This window comes from Pseudonaja textilis, chromosome 4, assembly GCF_049901715.1.
Source record: "Pseudonaja textilis isolate UNSWEBS1 chromosome 4, rPseTex1.2, whole genome shotgun sequence".
Taxonomy (NCBI): Eukaryota; Metazoa; Chordata; class Lepidosauria; order Squamata; family Elapidae; genus Pseudonaja; species Pseudonaja textilis.
In genome coordinates this window covers 66,797,890-66,822,749 of record NC_141993.1, presented here as the reverse complement: position 1 = coordinate 66,822,749, position 24,860 = coordinate 66,797,890, and positions in this window count along the sequence as shown.

Below are 24,860 nucleotides of genomic sequence, written 5' to 3'. Positions count from 1 at the left end.
AGAACAATGACTTAACAAGAAAGGTTTCAAATGATCCATCTTATTTCCCTCATTTGCACTGTTCCTGTTGGAAAGACCACCAGGAAACATGTGAACCAGCACAGAATATACACTGTAATCCACAGAACATCTCAATTAATATTCTCTCCTGAGTACTGCTAGAACAATACATAACATCAAGCCGTTTAATCTCCGGCAATAATGTCTTTTGTTTGGTTGAGAGGGTTTTCTCTCAATTAGGTTTTTTTCAGCATGGATTTTCAAAATTAGTTGGTATTCTATACTGTGTGAAGTGAGGTGCTCCAGATTGCCTAAGCACCAGCACATGGCTAGGTAAAATGCATAGAGACACGCTGGTTGCATTAACAAACCCGTTATCCGGAAATTCTTCCTTGTAAACATGAGCATTGGGCTCTCTTTGGAATTAAGTTAATCCTTCCACATGCTTGCTTGGGAGATAATAAGCCACAAACTGTATAGTGTTTAAACCTCTGCTTTGAATATAATTTACTGCTACCATGTAAATTATGGCTAGGACAATAGGTAAATGAAATGAAAACAGGTGGCTTGCAACAAGGCAGCATAGAAAACCAATATTTGACTCTTAGATACACCGTAGTTATTAGCATACAGAAATGATTTTGGCACGGTCAAATTTCAGCTCTCTTGCTTTTTTTTTTTTTGTGGTTCCCTTAGATTTGACACTAAAAGTACAAAACTGTACAAGATTATTTCTGTGTACATCCTTTTGAAATAAATGATAGCTGCAGAAGAGTAAAACAGCTCTTGAAGTAATGCACTCTGTTACAGAGAGATTCAAGTATTTTGATGCCTTCTGCTTGGTAGCGATTAGCCCCAAAACCTTGGCTCAGAATTTTCATTTTGTTTGCATTTTGCTTCTGGATAAGCAGGTCCAGCTGGGAAAAAATCATGGAAGGCTTTAATTGCTATTGTCCATGCAACACAGCTATTTGATTGAATTAAACAGAGGTCTATACATTCCACTGTTAATTACATTGCCAGGCATTGTCAGGCATTTCCCCAAGAGACATAGAATTTTAATTCTGAATTGCCATTCTGTTGGTAAACCCAAAAGGTAAACTTCTGAATTGACTGATCTACAAACCTGCTGGGTAAAATAATCTAATCATAAATATGCAAAAATAAGAACAAATCGGCTAAATCTGGCCAAGTCCCATCTTAGTCCAGTATTTTGTTTCTCCTGGTGACCAACCAGATGACTCCAGTACTTACAAGCAGAAGGCAGAGTCAGATACCTTTCTTTTCATCATTACTCTGCAGCTAAGCACACTGCCCCAATATGGAGATAACACCAAGTCTTCTAAAACGAATTATTTTTAATAGAGCTATTCTCCATGGCTGTATCTTTTTGTAAGCTAAAATGCTAAATTCCATAGCTTTTCTCATAAAGTCTATGTTCTAGTCTCCTGATAACTGTGATGGCTTACTTTTACACTTTACCAGTTCTAGCATATCCACTGTCAAATGTCACAAGCAAAACTTTACACAATGTTCCAGATGCTGACATATACTTTGATTTATATAGATTTAGGCATAGATTTAGATAAGGGCATTAGAATAGTGGCAGCCCTTTTCCTAATGCTCGCCAGCATGGAATTTGCTTTCTTCATGCTTGATGCACACTAAATTGACATGCCCACTACTATTCCACTATGATTTTTAGTTAGAGATATGAAATAGGATCTTTTTACTTCAAAATACATCTGAATACATCAGAAAATTTAGCCTGCATCTGTCATTTTGTAAACCGGCCAGTCTGTTACAGAAACCTTCCTACATCTCTTTGCAATTATTTTGGTGTGTACAAACTTGAATTTGGCTTGGTATCATTTGCAAAGTTGGACTGTTGTTTAATTTACAATTTCAAAAGCACAGTGCTGGGTCACAGCACAGATCCTTTCAGCTTATCATTTTATACCTACCTTTTGCTTTTGCTTGTTTAACCACTTAGCTATCCTTAAAAGTACAGTCCTCCTTCACAGACCCACAGCAAGTTAAAAATTACAGACCTATATCCCTATTAAACTCAGATTATAATTTTTTTTGCTTCAATTCTGGCAGAAAGACTGAAAAGATACTTAAACAATTTTATTCATTCTGATCAAAATGGATTTCTGCCAAAGAGACAAATTAAAGACAATATGAGAATAATTTTAGACACATCGGAATACTATGAGGCACATCCTGAAAAACAAATGGCTTTGGTATTTTTAGATGCACAAAAAGCCTTTGATAATGTGAATTGGTATTTTATGCTGCTACAATTGGACCAAATGGGCTTCGGTAAAAAATTTACCCAAGCCATAGATACAATATATTGTAAACAAACTGGAAAGGTTATGATAAATGGAGAGTTAACAGAATTTATAGATATAAGGAAAGGGACTAGACAAGGCTGTCCACTGTCGTCTCTGTTGTTTGTGTTAACACTGGAAGTGCTGAATAGGAACATCAGAGAAGAAAAAGAAATAAAAGGAATGAAAATTAAAAAGAAGAATATAAATTGCAAGCTTTTGCAGATGACCTGGTATTCATATTAGAGGATCCATTGGAGTCAGCACCTAAACTGATAGAAAAGATAGAAGAGTATGGAAAAGTAGCAGGTCTGAAAATAAATAAAGATAAAACAAAGATTTTAACAAAGAACATATTAGCAAGACAAAAGAAAGAATTGGAGGAAGTTTTGGGGATCCAGGTTACAAATAAGGTTAACTATTTAGGTATACACATAACACCAAGATGTAGCACACTTACAGAGGACAACTATCTTAAACTCAAACAACAGATTGCAACAGATTTGATAAAATGGGAAGATTTACAATTATCATTGATTGGGAGAATATCTACAATTAAGATTAATGTGTTGCCTAGAATCTTATATTTATTCCAGACAACTCCAATTAGACTAGGAAAAGAATTTTTTGAAGATCTAAATAAAACAGTGGTAAAATATATTTGGCAGAGGAAGAAAACAAGAATAAAACTTAAACTGTTACAAGATGCAAGAATAAGAGGAGGATTCGCTTTGCCCAATTGGGAATTATATTACCAGGTGACAAGTTTGATGTGGGTAAAGGAGTGGATATCACTAAGGAATACTAGACTTTTGGATTTAGAAGGACATAACTTGCTGTTAGGGTGGCATGCCTTCCTCTGGTATAAGGGAACTAAAATGCAGGGGTATTTAGAAGACATTATATTCGAGAAGCATTGTTTTTAAACTGGGAGAAGAAAAAAAAGCAATTTTATCTAAAAATTCCACTATGGTTATCTACTATTGAAGCTTTTTCTTATCCAATAATACATAAAAAGGAACAGTTAGATATGGTGAGATATTGAATGAAAAGGGTGAACTTAAATCTATGCAAGCGTTGGAAGAACAAGGTGTAAAAATGAATTGTTTTTCATATTTGCAAATACGATCTAGATTTGATAAAGATATTAAACCAGAAGGTATCTATGATAAGTTGACCGATTTAGATAAAATTTTGACAGGTACTGATGAAAAAGTAATTAAAAAACTTTATGGACATTTGCTGGAGTTTAAATTAGAGGAAGAACGAGTAAAAGAAACAATGATTGCGTGGGGAAAGTATTTTGGATATGGGATTGACTTAGATAAATGGCAAAAATTGTGGTCTCAAAATTATAAAATGACAATGTCAACTGCATATAAAGAAAATTTGTATAAGATGTTTTACAGGTGGCACTTACCCCAGACAAGAATTGTGAGAATGTTCAAGAATAAATATGATAAATGTTGGAAATGTCATCAGATACCTGGCTCATATTACCATATGTGGTGGACATGCTTGGATGCAAAAAGATACTGGACTAAAATCCACACATGGTTGGAAAAAATGATAAAACAACACATAGACTTTAAACCTGAGATATTCTTATTGGGAATTATACCAGAAATATACAGTAAATAATTGAAATATTTGATTGTAAGTGTTTTAACAGCGGCTAGAATTGTATTTGCTGAGAATTGGAAAAATGAAAAAAATACCTATGCAGGAGGAAATTATTAAGAAAATCATGGACTGTGCTGAAATGAGTAAATTGTCATTTGAAATCAGAGAACAGGAAGACAAGCAATTTTGTATGTTATGGGATTTATTTTATCAATGGTTAGATAAAAAGACATGGTAAAGAAATAGATTACGAAGCTTTACAATAAAAAAGTTAATAGATTGACATAGAATACAATATAAAATATATAACCATTGGATGAAAGTATAAGATTAAATTATAATGAAATTTAGAATATCTCATATAGAATGATGGAAAAATAGCTTAGTCAAATGAATGATTAATGATTGATATTATATAAGCACATGTTAGATTGATAAGGTGAGAATTTATACAACTTGTGAGTAATGGTAAAAAAAAGGATAGCACAAAAGATTGTAACCAACTGACATACTGTATGTATATAATTGAAAGATGGTTTTATGTTTTGTTTGTATGTTTGTTGTAAAAAATAAAAACTTTGGGGGAAAAAAGTACACTCCTTCTTTGTGTAAGATGTCTAAATTTACTCAAGATGCTTTGGTGGAAAATTTGCACTGACTGCATTTTCATAACATGCTTAACCAGGGTACTAAATTAACCTATTTCCAAACTACTGTACTATCAACTATGTAAAAAGACTAAATTGGCATAGCAATCTTAGTATGTGGTGTGATTGACTCTTGCAACCTGACCTGGTTAATACAGCCAGTTGCAAAAATCAATTGCTCAAGCTATCTAGCCTCATATGAACTGTCTCTAAAATAGGGACTCTAGATGGTAGCTTGTAACCAACAACTCTTCTTGGTTCTTTAAGAGAAACCTGTGATTTTTTTTTTAAAAAAAACTTTTTGTTCTATTATAGAAAGCAATTTTAAATTCCAGTCCTTTTTTGTCTTTAAATTCACCTCAATTTCACCTCATTTTATCATCTTTTGCTGTTGTAAGAGATGGAGAGGATTCTCAGCAAGATTAAATCTTTTCCACATGTGTATTATTTTCATAATCTTAGTTTTCTTTTGGCAAGAAGATTGGTAGTAAACTAAAGCCTTTGACTCTACTTCTGCTGCCCACAAGCCTCAATGAACCTTGTGAATATAATTTGGGAGTTACAGACATGGTTTTGAGCATTTATAACCAAGAGGTACTTTAAAAGATATTTTCACTAAAGTATAGTCAGCAACAAATAAATTGTTCTATTCCATAGTCTGTGGTAGAAGGCACAATTGAGAATTTAGCATTGAATTGATTTGTTACTACATCTTCAATGGTATGTATAAAACTACAGCGTAACTAATATTTTCTGTTAGAGCCCTACACTTCAGCAGAGTTTCTGGGAAGACTGTCTTTTACACACACACACACACACACACACACACACACACACACACACACACACACACATTTTCCATTTCATTTTTATAACTTGTTATTTTTAAATTCACATCCAAAACAGCAGGGGTGGGATTCAACTGGTGTTACTACCAGTTCGGTACTTACATTTTGTGTGTGCATGCGTGCTTTGCACACACATGCACCAGACACACAATGCGCATGCGTGTAATACAACAAAAGCTGTTCCTCCCAGATAGCTGACAAGCACGGCGTGCGGTTGCACAGTGTTTGAAAAATGCCCTTTTTACTGATTTTTCAACCCCAGCTGTGCCACGCAAAGCAGCTGAGGTTGAAAAAGCAGGAAATAAAGGTCAGGTAAGAGCCCAGGCAGGCAGCTGGGCCAAATAGCAGCAGACTATGCTGAAATTGGCTGGTGTTGAGCATAAACATTCTGCACCTTACAGACCACAACATAACTTGTTTGTAGAACAAAGAGGGCAAACATTACAAGCCATGTCTCGCACTATGTTATCTGACTCAAGTTTGTCTGAAACACTGTGGGGTGAAGCCATAATGTGTAGTAATCATGTTTTGAACAATGTAGTAAATGCAACAACTGGAGAATTGCCATTCACTTGTTGGCATGGCAGAAAGCCAAATTTAAGTTACCTACACACATTTGGAGCACCAGCATGGGTGCATATTCCCTCACAAGTAAGACTGAAAGGGCAATATAGAGCTAAGAAGTTATTTTTTGTAGGTTACGCGGCCAACCATAGATTGTTTAGATTCTGGGATCAAGGCGCAGCTCATGTTTATTGTAGTGCTAGTGCAAAATTTCTTGAGCACATTGGATGGGATAAACTGGAACAGGAATCCAGCAATGATATCATTATTAACACCCAAATAGTCCTTAAAGATAAAATCAGTAAACCACGAATAGCCATTAAAGAGGAAGAACAGGCACAGGAGGAAGTAGGAGTTCAGGCATAGGAAAAGGTAGAAGAACAGGAGCAGGTGGAACAGGTGAGTCCACCAGTAAGCCCTGTATTACCAAGACGTTCAACCCGAGTAACATGGCCACTTGCTACATATCAGGCTAGTGTTGTATCCCAAGTGAATACAGTTCCAAGTAACTATATTGAACTAAAACTGTATCCTACTAAGGATCAGGCTGCTTGGCAGAAAGCAATGGATAAGGAACTGGAATCATTAAAAAAGTTAGAAGTATACGAAAATGTTAAGTTACCACCAGGTAAACATGCAATAGGATGTAAATGGATATATAAGCTTGAGACAGGTGTAGATGGGACCGTTACCCATAAAGCCAGGTTAGTAGCACAAGGGTTCAAGCAAATGACTATGATGAGGTGTTTGCACCTAGTCTGAAGGCTACTACATTAAGAGCGGCATTAGTGTGGGCAGCTAAGGAGAAGTACATTATAAATCATTTGGATGTAGGGATGGCATATCTGCATGCATTGTTGCAACACACTATATATTTAAATAAACCTTTAGGTATCAAAAATGATAATACAACTGATTGCTGGAGATTGAAAAAGCAATTAGGATATGAGTGGAACCAATGTGTAATTAAAGAATTAACTGAAATAGGTTTTGTAGCTGGCATGGCTGATCCATGTTTGTTTAAAAGAGAAAGTAATGGTGTAATTTCATTGTTGCTATTATTTACTGATGACATAGCATTAATCACCAAACTGAACAAGAAGCTACTAAAATAATCTCACTGTTAGAGAAGAGATTTAAGATAAATCAGTTAGGAGAAATCAAACAGTATCTTAGTTTAAAGATAGATAAAACTAGGGGAGGATACAAGATCTCACAGGCAAAAATGGAACTTTGTAAGCCAGCAAAGACACTGATGTTCAAAGTCCTATTTTTGATAAGAACATTTCTCAGTCCTTGATTGGTAGTTTATTTTATCTCAGTAATTGGTCAAGGCCAGATATTGCATACTGTGTGAATCAATTAGCTAGATTTAATGCTGAGTCAACTGAAAGGCACTGGCAAGCTGCTAAACATGTGTTAAGATATCTGAAACAAACAATGCATTATGCATTCTATTTGGAGCCTAAAGATGAACTGAGTTTAACTGCATATTCTGATGCAAGTTTTGCTACAGACATAAATACATAAAAATCCACATCAGGAACTGTAGTATTATTGGGAAAGGCATTGATTGGATGGAGGTCTATTAGACAGAAACATCTAAATTTGTCAACAATGGAGGCTGAATTCTCATGTTTGTCTTTATTATGTACAGATTTATTTTTTGTATAAGCAACTACTAATTGACATGGGAATTGATGTAACAGATTCTATTGTTGTTTATGAAGACAACCAATCAGCAATACAGATGGTTTCAAATATTGCTGTCAAAACAAGAACGAAACACACAGATTTAAGATATTTAAATGTGAGACAATGTGTGCAAAGTAAAATGATTAAGCTAGAATACTGTATGTCAGAAAACAATATAGCAATTCATTTTACAAAGGCCCAAGGCTCTATAAAGCATAAGGCATGCTGCGAGGATTATGGACTTAGAATGTAAGGTTGGATATATTGTCCTACCCAAAAGGGGAGAATGTTAGGAATGTAAGTCACCTAGCAGCTATTTGCGTTGGAAATATATAAACCAGGATAAACATTTTAATACTGTATCTTTAAGAGAATCCTAAAAACTGTAATTGGGTGTGGTTTCTCAAACGGCCAGAAGATGGAGCCAGAAACCTAGGTTGTTTTAGTCTTTGTCTTAGTCTCAGAAGAAGTCTCAGTGAGTCTCTTTTTCCTTCTGTTGGAGAGTATTGCCATTCCTTCTAATGACTGTTATTTTTAGATTTGATGTAAATCTGTTACTGAACTGTTTTTGACACTGGACTTTGTTATTGGATTATCCCTGAATTGAACACTGACTGCCTTACCTCTGAATGACTTTGGACTGTGTTTGAACTTTGCTTAAATGTTTCTGGAAGTAAAAACCTACATTTACTATACAGTGTATCTGTGTGCTGTGTGTATTATTCAACACTTCTCTCAATACATCTCCCTGTATGTGCTCATTCTCCTAATGGGGAATCACCTCAACATATACCACTGTCAATGCCTGATTTGATGAATCACTTGACAAATCATGCATTACAAAGTTTACTTGGAGATGGGAGAACATTCTAATTGGCTCTAACACAAGTCTCTGGTTCTGGTGACCAACTCAAATTGAATCCTGCAACATTATCTTGGGACACATATATCTGGCTTCATTTGTAAGATTGCTAATGGCTTGTAGAAGAACTCTCTAGGACTTCAACAAGAACAGTTAATTCAGTTGATTCAAAAGTTATTCTTTTACTCCAGTAGCACTAACAAGGGAACTAAGCTACACTATTGTATTCTTTAAAAATACAGAAAAGTGTAGGGAAAAAAATAATGAAGTGATGTTTTTTCTAGAAGGTCTGTATGGTTGTCTTCTTTTCTTTCATTTATACTTACATTAAAAAATACTCATATGGAGCACTATTTCTGTTAGATATACAATGCAATTAGGATAAATTTAGAATGGACATCTGCTAAAATATAACAAATATAAGGTCCTTAGTGAAGATATATTAAAAGATATGCTGTATTCATATTTTCTTATTCATGGTAACTCATTCAGATTTAAGAATATTATCACAATACATAGAAATTTATAATCCAAAAGCTACTAAAACAAAGTATGGCCCATTAATTCATTTGAAAAGTATCTAAAATTTATGTAGTAGTTAAACATTAATGTAAATTATATTAAGTGTGTGCAGCAATAATGCCTGCTGAACAAAACAAAATTTTCCTTGGAGAATTAGGATTAGTTCATTTTTACTAATGAAGCTTTCATTATAGCCAGTCATTTTTGTTGTCATTTTGTTTTTTCTCCCTTAGTTATGGAGAAGTTTATGATTGTTTTAGAAACTTGTGACTAATGGCCATTAAGTTTGGAATTTGCCTTTAGAATTGAAAAGAAGGGTTGCTTGGAAGCTCAATGCAGGCATGAGTAAGCAAAATGTTTGTCCTTTTCACTCAAATCAATGGCACATTTGCAAAGCAGACTTCTGTTAGAAGAATAATTGGTTGACCTAGTGAAGCTTTTGAAAGACCCAGGTGTGACTGTAGGCTGGTTAGTGGTAACTTCTACTCCTCATGCATGGTTAGAGGAAAAAAATACAGAATTGCTTAGCTTGTCAAACACAATAAAGTGAGGGTTAAGATAGGACAAGATGATGCATGCTCTTTTGTTACTTAGCATGTATCTGTGTTTTAAGAGAATAACAGAGTTGGAAGGGAACTTGGAGGTCTTCTAATCCAACCCCCTGCTCAAACAGGAACCCTCATAACATTTCAGACAAATGGTTGCCCAATCTCTACTTAAAAACTTTCAGTGTTGGACCACCCACAATTTCTGGAGGCAACTCTATTTCCACTGCTTAATTGTTCTAACTAGCTGTTTAACTGGCTGTCTAGATTTTAGCTTATTGATTGTTTGCAGCTTTACATAATTATTCAATTTCCATGCATATCTATATTCTTATATCAGGACCATATATGATAATTTTGCAATTGTCTGTTGGTTATATTAGGCTAAGAGGCAACATTTACTTATTCCTTCTTTGCAGGAATCCAATACTCAAAGAGGCAGCCGGACATGCTTTTCAGCTCTATACTGTATGTTCAGCAACTGTATACAGTAGTTACTCCATCTGGAAGAGAGGCCTGAGGTTATATACTTATATACATTTAGGTTGTTCTGAGAACTGTAATGTTTTTATAATTGGCTTTTCTGATGCTATATAAAGTCTATAACTGAGTTTGGGAACATGGGCTTTGATAAGATGATGCCCACCATTTTAATGCCTGCTCAGTGTTGTTGGTGTGTAATGAAGTTGCATATTTTCATCAGCTACATTTGTTTTCCAGGTGATCATATTCTAATCCACATTTTTTACAAGCAAAAGATCAATCTTTGAATACCAACATTGGAGATGATGTGAAATGCTATAGTTCAAGAGCAACCACCATTTAGAAATATGGTACTGGGCTCAATGAATAAAAAGTCTGACCTGAAATAAATTATTATTATTATTATTATTATTATTATTATTATTATTATTATTATTATTATTATTATTATTATTATTATTCACAAAAAATGACAGTGTACACATCAAACATGATAATTTGGCTGAGTTTCACATCACAAATCACTAGTCAAACACTTCCCAAGCGTTTAGGACTGCATGATGTATCAGCGAATTATGCAAGCAGATCCCAGTAAGGTGGCCTTCTGCAGCTGACCAATGGTGATTTTGTCAGTGCCAATTGTTTTTAAGTGCTTGTATTCAGAAGTGCCACAGTAGTTTTGCATGCTCATCTTCAACCACTTTTTCAGGCTTATGATTCCACCAGTTCTTTGCTACAGGGAGATGGTAGTTGTGACACAAGTTCCACTGGACCATCTGACCATCTGTGTTGTGACATTGTTTGTAGTCAGTCTGAGCGATTGTCTTGCAACAGCTCAGTATGTGATTGATAGTTTTATCATGGGTCATCTGCAGATTTTTCTATTCTGGCTTTAATTGCATTCGTTCTGATGGCTTGTTTTTGGGCTGCAAGAATCAGGCCTTCTGTCTCTTTCTTCAGTGTTCTGTTGGTCAGCCATAAACAGGTCTTTTCCTTATCTGCTTTTCAAGGAACTGTCCATGCAGTGCTTTGTTACACCAGCTGTCAGCCCAAATTTGCATCACTGTTTTCCTGTATTGATTCTTGGTTGGCTGCACTTTGAGCAGCTTCCTATTGTTGACCTCCATCAAATCTGGTTCAACACTGTATTTCACATAATGTGACAGAGCATGTTTCTCTTCTTCGATTGTCTGCTTCACTTGCAAAAGTTCTCTGGTGCTTGCTTTTCTGGGCAAATTTGGCCTGTCAACGTCACCATGTGGATGCAGCACATAGTGTATGGTCATCAGTTTTCTCATTTTCCTATCTAGACTGTCCAGTTCTGCCTGTGTCCAGTTTACAATCCCAGCAGTATATCTGATGATGGGTATGGCCCAGGAATTTATAACCTTGATGGTGTTACCTTTGCTTTTTAGAAGTTTTCTGACCCTTTGTGTGTATTCTTTGCTGACCACATTTTTCACTTTCCCATGCTTGACATTGCCCAGCTGCAGTATGCCCAGGTATTTGTAGGCTTCAGATTGGTGGCACTTGATGGTTTGTCCATTGGGCACTTCAATTCCATCACTTTCTATGATTTTTCCTTTCTTCAGTGCCACTGTGGCACATTTGTCCAGGCCGAATGCCATGCTGATGTCAGTGCTGAAAATTCAAACTGTATTGGTCAGTGACTGAATTTCAATTTCTGATTTTCCATATAACTTCAGATCATCCATGTACAGCAGGTGAGAGATTTTCTGTGAATTTTTAGTGGTTTGATAACCCAGGTTAGTTTTCTGTAAAATTGTTGACAGGGGGGTCATTACGATGATGAACAGCAGATAAAGAATCACCCTGGAAAATCTCTCTTTTGATGTTGACCAGTCCATAGCTTTCACTGCCAATAAACCGTTCTGTTTTCCAGTGCTTTGTTGCATTTGCAGTGAAAGTGCCAATGTATTTGTATATTCAGATGATCCCAGGTACTCGATGATTCAGCTGTACGGTAGTGAATCAAATGCTTACTTGTAGTCAATCCAGTTGTGTGCAGATTTGTTTTTTGGCTTTTGCAGTTCTCTAGAATCATTTTGTCGATCAGGAACTGATCTTTTGTGCTTCTGCTTCCTCATTTGTGTCCTTTCTGCTCTATTTGCAATATGTTGTTTACTTCTAGGTAGTCCTGGATCCTGTCAGCTATTATGCCATTGGAGTATTTTCTGCTGCCACTTCAGCAGTCTGCTGTTCAGCAGTCTATGTTCCCATTTCACAATTTTTCTATATTTCTTCAAGTTCGACTTCACTGAACACTTTGTTCATAATGATAAATCATCTCTGATTGGCAAATCGTAATTCAATTATCCTTGAGTCTGAATATTCTTGTTTCCATAATTTGTACATTCTTTTTTGGTAACTTCATTTTTCTGGTTCCACTTTGTAGTAGCATTTCATTGCAGTGCGGTTCTCTGACATCGTGTGTTTCTTCCCTTCGGAGGTTGTTCAGCTTCCAGTAACCCTGCAGGCCACTGCCCTGGTTGCTCAGCTATGGGACTTGTGGCCTGTAGCCCATTTGTCGAAGGATGCCCAGGTTCCCCAACACCCGACATGGTCTTTGTTAATCTGGGTGACGATGGAGCCAGTATAGGCTTCATTTGGTTGTATTTCACCATGATTCATTGCATGGGTTGTTGGGTGCACTCAGTCCTGCTCCTCGGCTGAGACCTCTCTGGAATGGTTGGACCTGCTGGTAGTTTGCACTACTGCCAGCACAGCTATCAGCTTCATTGGAGCAGTTAACCCTCCTGCCACATCAAGGCGGCTCCCCATGGGGAAGGTGATGATGATGATGATGAAGAAGAAGAAGATGATGATGATGATGGTTGTTGTTGTTGTTGTTGTTGTTGTTAATCTTTGGTGAGATTCACAGCCTTTGAGGCTGGTTGGTAGCTCAACAGTTCGAGTCCAAACCAAGGACCTAGGAAGTGTTAAGGTAGCGCCAGAGGATATAAGCCGTTTTTTTGAGAATCTGATAAATTCAGATAAAGTCTGATAAATTCAGAATTTTCAAATAGAGAGGTAGCCCGTTAGGTATTGCTCCAAGGGCTCCAATTACAATTGGGATAATACTTGATTTCTTTTTCCAAAGTCACTCAACTTCAGTTTGTAAATCCCGGTACTACTTTTTCTTGCTGCTTGTCTTCAATTCATACATCACCAGGTACTGCAGTGTCAATGAATCAAACATTTTTCTTTTCAACTATTGTTATGTCAGGTGGGCCAAGTGCCTGTCAGTCTGAATTCTGAAGTCCCACAATATCTTGACTTTTTCATTCTCTAGAACTTTCTCAACCTGATGTTCCCAGTAGTTGTTACTATACTCAAATCCAAACTTTATTATCATTAGCATTAGCATTAGCATTAGCATTAGCATTAGCATTGTCATTGTCATTGTCATTGCTATTATTATCACAGTCAACCAGATGTTTAGACTGGGACTGACATTTTTTTCTACTCACTGAGTACTTACCAAGGATCTAGGATAGGCAAGTCTGGATGTTTTATGGTGTTACGGTGTTACAGATATGATCACATATGTTCCAAGAAAAGTCACCTTTTGCAATTGACTGATGGCAAATTTGTCAATGCCTATGGTGTTCAAGTGGTGCTCCAGTTGTTTTGGGATTGCTAAAAGAACCAATATGATTTCTGCATAGGTATATCTTGTCACCAGTTTATGTTGGATCAGTTATATAGATTCATATAACTGCCCTAAGAAGAAAGCAATGGCAGACCATTTCTGAAGATTTTGACAAGAACATTGCAGGAACTTGTCCAGCCAGTCATGAGGGATGAAGGAACCAAAACACACACATAAAAAAACAAAACCCTAAAAAAAACCCTTTATGTAATCCAACAATTTCTGAGGTAGTAAAAAGAAATATTAAAAATGTTTACAATTATATTTAAAACCTGATGCTCATTTCATCAAAGAGTTCGTTCTGAAGATCAGGGCAGCTATAGAGAAACAAGTTTCCAAGTCACTGCAACCTGAGCCTGTGACATCTAGAGGGAAGTCTTTCTGATAAGCTCAGTGAAATTGGCAAGAGGGTTTTTTAAAAAAAAGAAATCTAGATTCAGGCTTTAATGTTATGTTACAAATCCAGACATTTTACAGCAGTTAATAATAATGCAATGTGGACTTTTTGAGTACCTCCAGAGACTAATCTATGTGCTGTACCAACTGACCTTTCCAAACAAAAGAATGCTTGGCTGTGTATACTATTGTATTATATTTTATATGTCTGTCCAGAATTGCTACATGAGATTGGTGGCTACAAAACTCAAACAAATTAAATACATAAATAAACAATGCCACTAAGAAAGAAAAACAAGAAATCCAAGAAGAAACCAGCATGGCTACACAAAGATCTCTTTGAAAAATTGAAAGAAAAAAAGGACAAGTACAAAAATGGAAAGAAGGACATACAACGAAGGCAGAATATCAGCAGATAACCAGAATCTGCAAAGATGAAGTCAGGATAGCAAAGGCTCAGAATGAACAAAGACTTGCAACAAAAGTCAAAGATAATAAAAAAAGTTTCTTCCAACATATAAATAACAAGAAAAAAAATCCAGGAAACAGTCGGTCCGCTAAAGAGAGAAGATGGCAAGGAAGTAACAGGCAACACAGAGAAAGCAGAACGGCTTAATTCATTCTTTGCACCTGTCTTCACACAAAAAGAAACTATAGCTCAACCCACCAAAAACATAACTGTAAAAGACAGACCAGAAATAAAAGTTAAAATAAGCAAGAAAATAGTAAGAGAACACCTGTCTGATCTTGATGAAAACAAATCACCGGGGCCTGATGGATTACATCCCGGAGTTTTAAAGGAGCTAGCAGCTCCTTTAAAGCATCTCCTTTTCTGAGCATCTCAGAAACATTGCACCATATCTTTCAAAATCCTGGAGTATCAGAGAACTAACAGAGGACTGGAAAAGAGCTGATGTGGTTCCCATCTTCAAAAATGGAAAAAGAACAGACCTAGGAAACTATAGACCAATCAGCCTAACATCAATACCCAGGAAGATACTGGAAAAGATAATAATAAAAAAAAACAGATCTGCCAACATCTAGAAACAAGCAAAGTAATAACTAGCAATCAGCACGGGTTTGTTAAGAACAGATCATGCCAAACCAATTTTATTTCATTCTTCAACATAGTGACTAAATTAGTAGACCAGCAAAATACTGTGGCCATAATATATTTAGATTTCAGCAAGGCATTCGATAAAGTAGACCACAACCTACTTCTTAGTAAGCTAGAAAAAAAGTGGAATAGATAGCACCACCACTAGATGGATTCGCAACTGGCTGGCAAACAGTACTCAACGAGTAGTCCTTAATGGGTCTAAGTCTACATGGAGGGAAATAAACAGTGGTTCCACAAGGTTCCGTCTTAGGCCCAGTACTGTTGTAATGACAAGGAAGTCGAGTTGTTTGATCATGAACAACTGAATCATGATGATCTTTATTGGAGTCTTGCATTTATAGTTATCTTGCATTTTTAGTTATCCTCCATCATTGGTTAACTTTGGTTACTGCTTTATTTTCGTTACTGTTTAGTACAGTAATCCATACAATTAATTATTTCTAGTTAAAGTCTAACATATGTTTACTTCCCCTCTCTAATCCTCCTTTATCCATAGATTAGTGACTTTGTTTGCCTGAGTTGTATTTGCTTGGAAACATTCTTTATCTGAGGTTTGCCATCCGAGATTGGAACATTCCTGCAATTACAACTCTACACAGTACTCTTCAATATCTTCATTAACGATGCAGATGAGGGAATAGAAGGGGAACTTACCAAATTTGCAGATGATACTAAGCTGGCAGGAATAGCTAACACCCAAGAAGATAGGCTCAAGATCCAGATGGATCTTGACAGACTAGAACACTGGGCCATATCTAATAAAATGAAATTCAATATAGAGAAAAGTAAAGTCCTACACTTAGGCAAGAAAAACCAAAAGTACACATATAGACTGGGTGAAACCAGGCTCAATAGCAGTAACTGTGAGAGGGATCTTGGAGTCTTAGTGGATAACCAGGTAAATATGAGCCAGTAATGTGCAGCAGCCACCAAAAAAGCTAATGCAATCCTAGGTTGTATTAACAGAGGGATACAGTCAAGATCAAGGGAAGTACTAATACCACTGTATAAAGCTTTAGTAAGACCACACCTAGAGTGCTGCATCCAGTTTTGTTCACCACATTATAAAAAAGGTGTTGAGACTCTAGAAAAAGTACAGAGAAGAGCAACCAGGATGATTAGGGGACTGGAGGCTAAAACATATAACGAACGGTTGCAGGAACTGGGCTTGGCTAGTCTAGTAAAGAGAAGAACCAGGGGAAACATGATAGCGGTCTTCCAATATTTGAGGGGCTGCCACAGAGAGGAAGGGGTCAAGCTATTTTCTAAAGCTCCTATAGGCCAGACAAGGAATAATGGATGGAAATTGAACAAGGAGAGATTTAACTTGGAAATAAGGAGAAACTTTCTGACAGTGAGAACAATCAACCAGTGGAACAGCTTGCTCTCGGAAGTTGTGGGAGAGCCATCAGTTGAGACTTTCAAGAAGAGATTGGACTGCCATTTGTCAGAAATGGTGTAGGGTCTCCCGCTTGGGAGAGGGGTTGGACTAGATGACCTACAAGGTCCCTTCCAACTCTGATTATCTGTAAAAAGGTTGCACAGAAATGGTAATTTGGATGATAATACTCCAATATCTATTGGTCCTCCATGTAATTTTTTGTGGTATTTTTGGTTTTCACATTCAAAAAAATGCTTCCAGAACCAAATAAGAGAATAGAGAATAGAATAGAGAATTCTTTATTGGCCAAGTCTACTCCATCTGTAATTGTCGATAGTAGTTTACATTTATATAGTGAGAGATGGAGGAGGATGGTAGAAGCCACTTACAGGAACCATTTGGTCTTTTCTAGGCTGATTCACTCAAGATGTTAGAGTTAGCTTTCAGAATTACTAGCCAGTATTGTCAACAATCATTCAGGCTGGGAATTGTGACAGGTATAGTGTCAATATATTTGGAAGATACTAGTTTAGAAAAGGCTGCAAAATACAACATTTAACAGGCTAAATTTATTCTATTGAGTAAGCCTGTTGGCAATCTTGTTTCTTTTTAGAAAAAATATATAGCCTTAAAAGGATTCCAGTGTTTAGAACCATCACAGCTCTAATATTCAAAAGTATACTGGTTTTGAAGTTACTGTTATTCTTCATGCCCACTGTAGATGACTTTACAGTTGCCCATGTTTCTTTAGGTATAACTTTGGGTCTAAGTCTCATAGGAGAAAATTACTGAATAGGAAAAATACTCCCCCAACACACAACAAACAATCTGGGATTACTAGAATATTAAAAAAAAATATCTGCAAAACTATCAGATTTTTTGCTTGCAAGAAAGGGGAGCTAAAAGAGAACATGACAGCTTCTGATAATGGTTGAAAGCTCATGATTCAATGCCAAATCATCAAGTCTTATTTTGGGTCTCATTGTGCCCAGTTGTCTGCAGTTGGATGTAAAACCCTAGCCTAGAGCTATTTACACCATGATCAGGCTAGTAATTAGCAAAATGTTTAATATAATATAGAAGCAATTAGGAGGTGATAACATGCAATTAAGATGTGTTTTCAGATTAAAGATTTTATAGTGCTCTCTTTCTTGAAAAGATAAAGTGCCTATCTCAAAATGTCAAACTGCAGTGATTTAATCTGAATTATTTTCAATTAATATGCATGCATTCTTGTGAAGTGTTCACCATTGTTATTGACATTGATAAATTAAGCTCATCCCAGCAGAATTTATCCTTGAGAAGCTCTATATTTCCTGAATGTCAGGTCTTTATTTCTATTTTGTTTTTTGTTTTGTTATTTTTAAAAAGATGCCTACAAGCTGTGCACGATATAACTTGTAAATCCCTAGATTCATTCCTTGGATTACAGTGATGTGTCAGTCTTAGTGGAACAATCATTTGAAAGGGCATTGTTATAAATAGTGTGTTAGAATATAATTGTTTGTCATGTCGTTTGTCCCCTTTAAATCCCTTTGAGTCCTGTTTAAGTAATTTAGACAGCAAGGTTGACAAGAGTCTTGAGAGTTCTCTTATAGAGTTGTCGGACCAATCTTGAGTCTCCTTTGTCTTTAGGGACCACCTCAATTGCAGAACAGGAAATATAAACAGCAAATATATTGTGAGTTGATTATGAGATTTTGAGCTAGGCTGCTGCTGCTACTTTTGGGGGGAAGGGAGAAAAGGAATATGCAAATTCCACTGCTGTTAATTTACTCAACTCCTCCATAGAATTGTTGAAACAATAGGCACCCGGATGATACTTGTTAATCGTCATTAAGGAACTGTTATCCCAAAGCACATTAAGATGCTTACAGTAGTTTGATGAAAAATTATAGCGTTGTATTTGAAACTTTCCTGGCTAAACATTTGAAATAAACCTGGAATCATTTTAATAATAAGAAGAATAACAATAATAATATGACAATTTCTTGTAAAAACATAAATAAATCTGGCAGATGGAACCATTTTTAAAACAACTGTTACCAATAGTAAGTGGACAAGGAAGCGGGAATTATAAAATGGATGATCTAAAACTCTAATGATTAATTTCAGCAAAGATTGAGTAATGGGAATGAATTTGAGAAGGATTTGGGATTGTTTGAGAGTAATAGATCTTTAGAACTGTAAGCCACCATAAATTGATCAACAGTTTTCTTTCAATTCAGACTTTAAGGTTAGGCTTTTAAGATCCTCCTCCACAGTTTTCAGAAAACCTCCCAAGTTCCAAAGAAGCTTCCTTTAAAACAACAACAACAATAACAACAACAAAAACCCAACCAGACTTCCAGCTTTTTTCCTCAAATTCGCCTTAATCTTACAGAATGATGGTTTCTTAATCATTCAATATTTTTATGAGGGTTATACCACTGTTAACCACATATTTTTTTTTCCAGATAAACATAGTGAAGAAAGTTAGCAGCCCCCCTTCCTAGAAGAATTAAATATTTTAGGAAATATTAAAAAGGCAGAATATTATATTTCCCTGGATAGGAAAAGAAGAAACATGCTCTTGGAAAGCAGCTCCCACCTTTGTTAATAGCCCCAGAAAGCCTGGGGCATCTTATCTACAAGACAAAAGGCCTTCAGCTACAGGGCAGTAGGATTAGCCCTCACTCAAGATCCAGACAAAGCCCTTATGCCATAATAGGAATTGCCCCAAACCCTTTCAGAACACAAGACTCTTCATTACATCATCACCCAGCAAGATTCAACCAAGCCTGGTACACAAGTTTAGCTGGGCCCCCACATAGCCCCCTGGGAGTCTGATAACCAATAGGATACATTTCTTGCACAGCAACAAGGCCCAAGAGAGGGTATAAATGTCTCTCTCTCTCTGCTCCATGTGGTCAGCTACCCAGGACTTCAAACCCTATTCATCATTAAACCATCCTTCCAAGCAGTCTCCGTGTTTCCAGTGTCTTTCTCCCCACTTGGAATTGAACCCAGATGGACATTTCTTCCAACAATACTTAACAGGACTTCAGTCCCTGGTCCCTGTTACCATTTTTAAAACTAACTTCCAAAATGCTATTTGCTTTTCTTACAAAGAAGGTATTCCAGACCCCTAATCATTTTGGTTGTTATCTTTCACATCTTTCCCAGCAAACTGTCTCAAAGCCACTAAAGCAGTTCTAGGAGCAGCTACTCTGAGGCCCAGCTGGTGAAGATATCTAGAAATCTGGTTTCTCTGTTATGACCTGAACAGCACTCTACGCAGTACTTGAAGTTTATCATTTTTCAGCATTATTATAGGATGCAAAATTCTCCTTTGCCTGCATCCCTGGTTTATTTTACCAACTGAAAAACACTCTGAGAAGTTTGATAAAGTGAGTATTTGCATATCTGTAAGTCTAATTTACACTTGTAACCAGATATTCCATTCCGTGGGGATTCTGTGTAGGAATATCTTCTAACATTTACTATATTCAGTTTTATGCTCCTTTTATATAAAGAGGAAGTGTGCACCCTTTCTTATCTGTTTTTTAAGGTATGTATTCTGGAAGACTGTATCCCATTGAGTTTCAGTTTTGCCACTATATATTTTATCTCATAAGAAAGTATTTTTATTTTCACTATCTTAGCTCAGCATCACATTTATATTGTATCTTTTTAGAATTTGTATGCACGCTGGATCTGACCCATGGGATGCTTAGATCTGACCCATGGGGCCATCCTGGAAACAGTGTGGTACCTCTACCAGTGAAAATGGAACTCCCGTTTTGCTGGTAGACAGTTGCAGGAAGCTGTCACAGCTGGAAACAGAGTTCGAGGGGCCATTTTCACTGGCAGAGCACTCTGGCCACCACAAATGCCCCCAACACAAATGATGTCAAACTGGCCACACCCATCCTGGCCACACCCATCCCATCCACCCGAGGTCAAACACAACCCTGAAGTGTCCCTCTATAAAATCCAGTTTGACATCCCTGCTCTATAGTGAATCCATAGATCAAAACATTTTAAATGAAGTATGATTTCCAAAAAGTCTTCTTAACACTAATGTTGAAGTATTACTTATATAGAATGTTCATGGGTGAACATTCCATTTGAGTCTGTTCCTGTAGACCTTCATATACTGTGTGGCAGCCAAATGTCTGTAGCAATGAAAAGAAAGTAGTTTCCAAGAACCTAGGAAACTGATTCTACTCCATGTGGACATCAATGCAAGCAGGGCTCTATGTTTGCTACTATGAACATCTGCACTTAATCCATGAGTTATTCCACTAGCAGATGTCATTAAAAATAATTAACCAGGCTCACAAGAAACTAGAAAGGCAGCAGCCATCTCAGACAGCTTAAAATTGGAAAAAACCTCAGGAATAATAATCTTCTCTATGTCAGGTTTCACATCAAGTCTTGGCAGCAAATTACAGGTCTCCATGAACTTAATCCCTTATTCAGCATTTGGCTTGACTTGGCTTGGCACAAGGGTCTCAAACATTCGTCTGCTATATTAGAGTTCTTATTGCAGACAAGAATTAAGTTTTAAAGAAAACAATTTATTGCCCATTGCAGTGGAAGAAATCAAATTCTCTCTCTCTCTCTCTCTCTCTCTCTCTCTCTCTCTCTCTCTCTCTCTTTCTACACACACACACACACACACACACACACAGAGAGAGAGATTTAAATACTAGATTTTTTTCAGGTGTCCATTGAGTTTACAGATACTTAGCTGGTGCCAACATGACCTTGGGAGGTAGCTGAGTTATCTTTATTGGTTTGTTGTCTAGCCTGAAAACTATTTATTTCAGGCCTCACTATATACTTAGTGAATATAAAATGAACAAATTACTAAAATTACTCATTTTAATTACTAAAATCAGAGATTTTAAATACCGTATCTTGATTTTTCTAATACAGAAAAGGAAAATAGGTTTTTAACGTGTGGTAAAATAGAAATATATTGTAGATGATTATTATTGTCTGTATAGTTGTATCTGTACAGTAGATACATGATTAAAAAATTGCAAGTATAAATGCAGGGAGCAGCACTTTATGAAAAATGTTTTCAAACATTTTGCTCAACTATCATTAAAATCAAAGAAAAAGTAATAGAATAAAAATGAATGATGGATATAAACATAAACAAAAATAATGATCATCATCACCACATCATTTAAATTTGGCAACTTTAAGATATGTGGACTTTAACCCAGAATTCCTCAGCCAGTCACAGGCAAATCTAGGAGTTAAAGTCCACACATCTTAAAGCTGCCAAATTTAAGAAACATTGTAGAAGAATGGACATATCTTTCATATAGAAGTAATGAAAAAAGTTATATTTTACTATTTCATACATATTAGAACAAGATTAGAATAAAAATCATATAATCCACAAAAATCATAATTTTCATTTACTTGAAAATTAGAAGATAATTCAGGAGTTACATATAAATATAAAGTATATTTGAACAGAGCTTTGTAATGCTTCGTTTTTTAAAAACCTCCAACATTGGGAATTCATTAGGAGACTAACTAAAATGAGAAACGTTTTCTGAAAAAGTGCAATTAAACCTCTGCATTATAGAATGAATGTTTATATAAGTTCAAGAAATTATTATAGAGCTGTATTATAATCACTCTTAAAACCATATTGGTTCTTGTAAGGTTATTCTTTATTAAATATGTGATTGCCCTTTTTCAGCAAGCTCTGTTTTGGAATTTGAAAAGATTTCTGTAAAGAAGGGGGGAAGATAAATAAAAATATTGGACCAATGGCACAGTATCTAATTCAAATTTTGGATGAATTTTTATTTACTGTTTTGTATCCCAGTGGTATTAATACTATATAGTTGTCCATTTATTTTATTCTATATAATGCAACAAGTTCTATCAAATTATGTTCACATCTTTCAAACGCTATTTCTTCTATTCCATGTGATCGTTTCATTGTGATCGTTTCATCCATAAACATCCATAAACTTTACCAGATTCTGTAAGAAAACTATATACATTCTTCTCTGCATTTTCACTTGCAATATCTTTAAATTTATAAAACCTGCTATTCTTTATCCAAAAGTATCAAGGCAGAAACTGAAAAACATCTTTATCTGGTTCTCCAAGAACTGGTATTTAGAAGATATAGATGGCAGCACCTAACACGTATTATCTGTTCTTCCAAAGATGAGCAATTTCAAATGTTATTAGCATTTAGATTGGAGATCACTATGCTAGGTAATGATTAATGCCAGAATTAATAAGAAGCCTATTCCTTTGTTTTATCTAAAAATAAACTTCTGGTCAATTCTTTCAAATAATTGAGACATTGGTTGAAAAAGTTCCATGTTTCAATTCCAAGGAAAGAGGGAAGGAAAGAAGCTGAGCTGCCCCAGAAAATGTCAAAAGCCTCACAATACAAGAATAATATGAGAATGATACTAATAGTAGAGACTTTGGGAACAATATTTATTTGTGATTTACAAATGAAAGAATGACTTTTCAGCTCACAATTTGAAATAGTTAAACTGTGGTTTGAAATTATATGCTTATTTATTATCCCAATTATCCAATACTGGTTACTCTATCCAGAAAGCTTTCAGTAGATTTTTAAAAATGCATTCTTCCTTAACATCAGCCTTAGCTTTGTCCTACACAACAAGCAGAGCAGCAGTTTCTTTCTGTCCTTTTCATTGCTTCTTGGTTCCAAGAAAATTCAGTTCCCAATTGTGTTGTTGATGCATCCTCTTCTCAGATCTTTGCCAGAAATACTCAGGTACTTTAGTGTAACACAAGGATGAAGATTTATTGCCACCTTACCACACACAATCCAGCCAGCTCAGCACTGATTGATTGATCCATCAATTAATCCATCCATCCATTGATCCATCCATCCATCCATTCTAACCTTTAGTGTTTTCAAGCTAGTTTTGTTCAACAAGGAAAGTTTACATTTCCTTGTCCTTTTTTTATAATATGCAAAACAGGTTCATCAGTGCCTGAATTATTCCTGAACTACCCTTCCATCTTACTCTTTGTAGCAACCCTCTCTGATCTTTCCTTATTGAAAATCCTGATCAGGAAATTTTATTAATCACATAATTTTCTCCTTCTATGTGCCAATTTGATGACTCCTTGACTAATATAAATTTGCTTTCTTATAGTTCATTTTAAAAATCCATTGGAAGCATCTCGTTCAGAGCATCCACAGCCAAAGTACCCAAACAACTTATATCTACTAAAGAGTTAAAAAATAAGTTTCTGTTATTCTAATTCATTATGACTCAACACATAAGTCATTCTGAACATCGTATATGCAGTATTACTTCACATGTATATTCTAATATGCTTTTGTCTTTAGCCTACTGAACTGGAGACCAAACAGTAACAATGATGAATTTTTTTTAAAAAAGGCAGACCTTGTGCCAGACACTCTTCTTGTAACTTTGTTAAATCAGTCAGCACAAAGTCAGTTATGCACCAGTAATCTTCTAGCCTTATTAATGTATCCACATCATAGGTGTTATTGACATGACAAGTTAAAACTCATTGGTATGTTTGTAACTTCCAGATGAACAAGTATGCAAAGGATATTTAAGCATCCGGGAAACAGATTTTGAACAATCACCTCTGAACCTGCATGTTGATTTAAAATACACACTACACCACTAACCAGACACAGGTGTACATTAAAGAAGCGGATGAAATAGTAATTGACGATATGATGGTTGTTAATTGTCTTCATTGTATTTATCCCAAGCTGCACGTATACATCTGTTGTGTATTTTGTTACCAGTAGTTTTTCTGATATCCACACAGTGGAAGATCTATATCTAAAAGACAATTTCAAAAAGGAGAAAATGCTATCAGGAGACCTTAAAATGACAGGGCAAAGAAATGTCCTTTACATCTTGTAAATAAATGGGCCTATTTAATTTGATGGGAATTTTAATGTATTTCCTATATTATGGTGTAAATACTAAATGCCTGATCACTATTTTAGGCTGTAATTGTTTGGCTAAACTACTATAGACTGAAGTATGGTAGTGGGCAGATACTTTGATGTTTCCCTTTCCATTAAGAGGTACTTCTCTCAGCTGTTGGTTTATTGCTCTAATAAAATAGTTTCATACTTCAGATTAAAATAATGTCTAGCCTGCCAGTGT